Consider the following 6,705-nt stretch of genomic DNA (forward strand, 5'->3'; position numbering starts at 1 on the left):
AGGTGGGGCGGGCAGAGGGCATCCCAGGGGCAAAGTGGGAAGCAGGAAAACACTGGGGCTCAGGATCTCGGGAAAAGCAGACAGGAAACGTCGCTCCGGAAAGCACGCAGCCGCATGGAGGTTTCGGCGTCTGCGCAGGAGGCAAAGTGTCTCCTGCTCTGAAGGGGGGTTTGAGCACAGAACGGTCTCCAGGAAGCCTTCCAGACCCAGTCCCCTAAAATCCCATCTCACTGGCTACTTGTCAGCTTGCTTGGTTGGGAGGGGCAGGCCTGGGGGCTGAGCCCAGCTCCAAAGTCTGGGGGATGCGGGGAAGTGAGCGCTCTTTGGCTAAATTCTCCCCAAACAAGAAGTCTTCGAGACCCACCCTGCAGCAAGGATGTGGGGATCTGAAGCAGCGCAGGTATTAGACGGCCGTTTGCTGCATGTGTTCACCCAAATAAGTAAAATACCAACTTACCGGGCTGCTTGACTCTCTCTAAAAAGGGACGCAGACAATGTCCCTAAATCCCTGTGATTATTAACTTCCCAAATAAAGGGGCACAAGAACTCCCCAAACCCGAGCTCCATTTTTGTCATCTGTGTTGAAATTGGAATAATCTGCCCCGATTTAAAGAAGGATCCTTAGGAGGCCTCACAGCACAGCCCCAGGGGACACGGGGGTGGAAACGGGCAGAAAACACCAGGTCCTGTCCTGAGATGGGCCCTCACCCTCATTCCTCATTGCAGTGCATGCCTCTATAGAAGCAAATGTTAGAAAACCTGACAAGCATAGAATTTGCTCCAAGTCTATGTCTCATGATCCGTTCCCTTTAGACTATGATTCCCTAGAATCACAGAATTATAGAGCTTGGAAAGATCCTTGGGGATTATCCAAGCCCCTATTCTATGGGGGAGGACGAGTGGAGCAGGGGACCCGATAGCCAGAGAGGAGAAGTGATTTCCCTAAAAACATACAAAAAGTGCCTGCCCATCCAGAGGCCACCAGACTTCTCTTTCGGGGTCTTCTATACTTTTCCACGCTAACTCATCTCAAAACTCCCTCCTAAAAACCAACTAGTCAACCAACTACCACGTCTCCATTGAGGGTCCAGCGTGTGTCTTGTGGTTGGCATACATTTGACTATAAATATATAATAGAATGTTGCACCTAAAAGAACCCAATAAAAACATACCCCCTCCATCCCACCCCCATTTTAAAAGAGGTACCATAACATTGAGGTCAAGTGCACAGGTTTTGACACCTGACAGGCCTAGGATCGACTTCCGACTCCAGCACTACTGTGAAGTGGCCTTGGGCTGACCTATCATTTCTCTATCTTGGACGTTCTACTGAATCTGCACAGTGCTGGCACCATGCTTGGTAGGGAGGAACAAACAACCAAAACTGGGAGCCGCCCCTAGCACACTATTCTTGTTTGTTGTTGTTAAGGTGAATTCTGCAGGTAGGACAGGGTGTCTGAAAACATGCACTTATCACTTTAATATTTGCACAATATCCTCGACTGCATCTCTGGGATTTTTCAATGAGTTACTCAGGGTGAATCTTCAAGGAAAGCTTCTGCCCATAAGGTACACACTCCGTTGCTGGGGACAGGTCACTGGATTGACGTGTTGGGGCACACGGGTCACCACTTGGGGCCAGTTTCATCTAGACGCCTTCTCCCATCACCCCTGCATTCATGGAGGAAAAATCAGCTACAGCAGAAAAACCCAGAACAGCCCCTGCACCTGCTGCAGCAGTGGTCCTGTCCCGTCACAATGTTTACTTACATCTGTGTGGAGCTACCCTTCAGATCCGGTTGTGTTTCTTGGCAGAGGGAAGAGTCCAAAAATGGCCTAGGTGACCGGAGAGGATAAGCTATCTCGACATGTTTAGAGTGTGGCAGCTAGCACCCTCAGAGCCCCCCCTTGGTGGGACCCTGCCTGTTCACAGCCAGCGACCTGCGGGCTCTGAGTGCAGTCAGCACCCAGCGTGTCCTGGGCTGACGCGACGCCAGCTCAAGTGGCTGGTGAGTCCTCACACCTCCTGCCGGGAGCAGGCACTTTGTGGCGATCGGGCGCAGGGCCGGAGTCGAGTGCACGTGGTTCCCGTGCTCTCGCTCTGACCGTGGACTTGCTGGAGGTACGACCCCCAGGGCACCATGGGGCCGCGGCGGTACCCAGGGCTCATCCCACGTGATTCTCTGCTAGCTGAGTGGACATGATGCTGAGGGCCAGCAAGCCAGGAGGCTTCTCCCACGTCCACCCCACCCGCACTTGGAGCACCTGCCCTGCGCTGCGCCGGCCAAGCCTGGACCAGGGGGCCATTGCATTTCAAGGACAGAGACATCTTAGGGACACCTGCTCCAGCGAAGGCAGCAAACTCCCACCTTCTATGCATGGGACCCCCTGCCCGCGCTCACTGACTTTATGTGCCTCAAGCCCAGCCCAGGTGCACGGGAAGGGCCACCACACAGCCCAAGCCCACGCCAGGCCACCCATTTGGGCTCTGCTCAGTGGATCTCAAATTCCAGAACCTGGGGATTTCCCTGGTGGCACAGTGCTTAAAAGTCTGCCTGCCAATGCAGGGGACACGGGTTCGAGCCCTGGCCTGGGGAAGATCCCACATGCTGTGGAGGAACTAAGCCCGTGAGCCACAACTACTGAGCCCACGAGCCACAACTACTGAGCCCACAAGCCACAACTACTGAGCCCACACGCCACAACTACTGAAGTCCCCGCACCTAGAGCCCGTGCTCCGCAACAAGAGAAGCCACTGTGATGAGAAGCCAATGCACCGCAACAAAGAGTAGCCCCGCTCGCCGCAACTAGAGAAAGCCCGCGCCGAGCAACAAAGACCCAGAGCAGCCAAAAATAAATAAATAAAATTTAAAAAAAATAAAATTCCAGAACCTGCCCGGGTGTCCCTGTCCCCACTGGGGGCCTGCAGACAGGGGTGAGGACGCCTCGTGGAAGCGAGTTCCCTGCAGGCACGGGCTCCGACCCCCCTCAGCCTGGGGCCGTGAGGGGCGTGGCCAGCTGTGCTATGGGGACCCCACCGAGAGGAGGGCGTGGCGGCAGTGTGCACAGAGCTCTCCCCACTTTCTCCTCTTTAGGGAAACGACCCCCAGCTGATGCCTCAAAAGACAGAGAAGACAGCGGCCCCCAGCACAGTTCTGGGGGGTGAGTCCCGCATGGAGGGGGCGTTGGGGGCTGGATTCCAGCGCTGACCCTGCCGCCCACCCAGCTCTCGGGTCTCAGTTTGTTTCGCTGAGAACAGAGGGGCCAGAGGAGGAAGCAGGGACATTCCTTCAAGCGCCAGCGGCGCCCGGATCTGTGGCCAAGTTTAAAACCACCGGAGGCAACACCCCGCTCCGCCCACTGACCGCCCTCAAATACCAAAGAAGCAAAGTCGACCTTGGTCAAACACACAGGTTCTGGTGTTTTCAGCAATCGTGAGTGAATTTACACAACTTGAGATGCATCCCCTTATTCTGTCCTGGTTCGAATCTCGACCTTTCCTATGAGGAAACTGCTTCAGGTGATGAAACTAACCCTCAGCTCACTGGTTCCCGGTGACGGAGCCAAACTTCCATCCTGGCGTCTGACTCGGCACCGGCCTGCTTCCCACCCACTGTCGCTCCTGACACGTTTGGGAATCATGACACTGAAATGAAACGCGAGCCTGCCCTCAAGCACAGGGGGCTGTGCGTCCGTGACAGGCTCCGTCCTGATCCCTTCCTGCGAGGACTATTTGGAACCGATCTCTCATGTCACCAAGAAGGGTTTTAATCTGTGAAAACGTTTCAATGAAAACACATTTACTTCCATTTAATAAAAGAAATTGTTTGTGCAGCTAAAGTTGTTGAAGTCTGTGAACACACCAAGTTAAAGCTCTTCTAGGGAAACAGAAAGGGCACAGTTGGTCCACAGCCCCAAGGAACTACGCCCTCAGTTCCCAAGACGGGTTCCATTCACATCGGGAACTACTTTCCCCAAGGTTTTTCCAAACTACTCGGCTCCAAAAGTAAATATAACTGAGCACAGCATAACTCTTCAAATCCTCACCATCCAGCGTGGCCTGACGTCTAATGTCTGTCAGCCAGCTTCCCAAGTGTCCCCCAGAGAGCCTCTCAGCCCCAGGACTGAACGTCTTAGCAGGTCACTCTCTCCTTGAAGCTCCAGACTTCTTCCAAGGAGCCTGATTCATCCGGCCCCCACGCTTAAGCAGGATCAAATTAGATGGAGAAACAAGATAATGCGAGGCTTCCTGGACGGGACCTTTCCAGCAACCCAGAGACTTACCACACTTTTCATAAATTGCGAGAATTAAAAACAAATCAACGGTTACACAAATATTTCATCCCATAAACCTTACCCACAGATTCTCCTTGTTTTCATGAAGCACAGGCACCTGGGTGAAGGTCCCTAATTCAGAGTTAGCTTCATGCAAATTCGCTGCACATAGAACCCAGACTCTGTCTAGTAAATAACTACTCCAAATGATCTTTGTTACATGTGCTCTTCGACGCCTGTTTTACTTCTACCCAGTGAGGAAGGACCTTGAGACCAGGAGGTGGAGAGAGCTAAGCATTTCCAAGCACTGAGACCCCACGTTCCTGCCTCACTGCCCCTCCCGGGCCTTCTGGGTGCAGACATCCAACTCCACTGGCTTTTTCTGGGGCAGCGTTTCAAGAGCATGACCAGAGGAAGCTCAGGCTCTCTTAGGGGAACTGAGCCTGAAAATCCTGCAGGATCATAATGCGTCAAAAAGCACAAAGGAGAAAAGCATCATTGTGAGGTGAGAACTTAGAAATCGTGACAAGAAGTACTGTTTTTGTCCCCTCCCCTAGATGCTACAGTCCAGGTCTGAGCTGAATGGCCCTGCTTTCTTTCTGTTTCTCTTAAGAAAATATCCAATTTTATTTCACACCATTTCAAACCTGCCCTCTCCTGACAGAGGCTCTCATTTCTGTGACTCGTGAAAATTGCAGACATCCATCAACCCACTCAGGGACCCAAAGGAGATGCTGCGAAAGCCAGGGTTAAAGTGCAAGGGCTGGGAAGGGGCTCAGAACCTCCTAACGACACAGGAAGTATTCAAATCCAGTCAAAGAAACACAGACCTTGGCTCTAATTACTGGCTGACCTTTTCTGCATGGAGTGGAGTTTGCCGGTTCCCGTGGCTTCACCCTGACACCCTTTGCTTAGGAAATCTGAGTGCAGCCAGCTTCTGTATGCTACCCTTCCCTCCTCCAAAGCCTCACATCAGAAAAGGAAAGAAGCGGAGGAAACTTACCCAGAGAGAAAGGAAGGTGGCGAAGAGGAGAGGGCGTCTGCCTCACGGGCTCACCAGGCTGCAGGCTCCGGCCGAGGGAAGCAAAGCACGTCTCCCTCCAAACGTCCGGCCTCCCTCCCATTTATGGCTGAGGAGATGCTATTTATAGACCCTTGGGAAGCCTGGCCCCTCGCTGATACCTGCATCATAAATCATCAGCCTGCTCTTAGGAGGGAAAAAGTTTAATTCGAGGAGGAAAAATCGAAAAGTGAAAAGCATCCTCCCCAACGCACAAAGCGCATTTCTCATGCCCAGGAAACTGAGGAAGCAGCTACTGACAGAGAAAAAGAGGGCAGGGGCCTGACATCCCACCCTGCCCGCCCTCCCCAGACTCAGCTGTACTCTGAACATAAATTTGCAGACTTATTTTTAATGCTTTGGGGCTAAAGTTTCCCTGGTACATAAACGGACACTCGCAGATGAGTCTCTAACACAGACTTGATTGCAGTAAGCATTTTCACCATTTTGACACCAAACCCCGAGAGTGCTGTCAGCCGTGGATGGAGGGAAGGTGGCCTCTGTCGGGGGGGGGGGGGGCGGGGGGGTGTTTGGTTGGGTTTTTTAAAATTTATTTCGGAGATGACTCAAGCTCTGACTTGGTTTCATCCTGGGGTTAATTTAGCCAGAACTTCTACCTAAAAGAGGACCCATGCCTAGTCGGCAAGTTACGTCTTATTTATAGTTACTACCACCGGCGTGCGCGGCATCTAAGCCACCCAGATGACTGCAGGGTGCAGCATGTGTCCAAGTATAAATAACACACGACTGGCACGATTGATCTGGGCTGTCACAGGGAGCCTGTCGCCGAGAGGGGGGCTGAGTCGGGACGTCCCGCCTCAGAGGCCAGAGCTGACTGCAGCCACGTCCCAGGCTCGGCCGCAGTGGGGCTGTTTCCCCGCTGGCACAACGTGTGTGAGAACAACCGGCTTTTAAGTCTGTTGCAAAAATTAGTGAGAATAATATATAGGAAGTGCCCGAGAGTCCAAAAAACTCCCTGTTCCCACATCTGGTTTATCAAGAATGTAGCCAAAGACCAGCAGCACAGGTCAATGGATGAGTGAGATAAATACCACAAAGGCACGCAAGACACGGAAGCAGCCCCAGTGCCCATCGACAGATGAACGGATAGAGAGGACGTGGTACATACATACGGTGGAATATTACTCAGCCATAGAAAAGAATGAAATCCCGCCATTTGCAGCAACGTGGATGCAACTAGAGATGATCATACTAAGTAAAGTAAGTCAGACAGAGAAAGACAAATATCATATGATATCGCTTATATGTGGAATCTAAAAAAATAGAACCAATGAATCTATATATAAAACAGAAACAGACTCAAAGACATAGAAAACAAACTTACGGTTACCAAAGGGGAAAGGGGGGGA

General features: G+C 52.2%; 1 protein-coding gene across 1 annotated transcript in view; it reads right to left on the bottom strand.

The window, feature by feature from the left end:
- Positions 1-5,404, bottom strand: part of MYOM2 (myomesin 2) — an 82,151-nt gene extending 76,747 nt beyond the window's left edge. The window contains exon 1 of the mRNA XM_059909387.1: positions 5,279-5,404. The gene's annotated coding sequence lies outside the window, so the exon portion shown is untranslated. The remainder of the gene's footprint in view (positions 1-5,278) is intronic.
- Positions 5,405-6,705: the final 1,301 nt, after the last annotated feature.

Source organism: Balaenoptera ricei, chromosome 21, assembly GCF_028023285.1.
Source record: "Balaenoptera ricei isolate mBalRic1 chromosome 21, mBalRic1.hap2, whole genome shotgun sequence".
NCBI classification, from domain to species: Eukaryota; Metazoa; Chordata; class Mammalia; order Artiodactyla; family Balaenopteridae; genus Balaenoptera; species Balaenoptera ricei.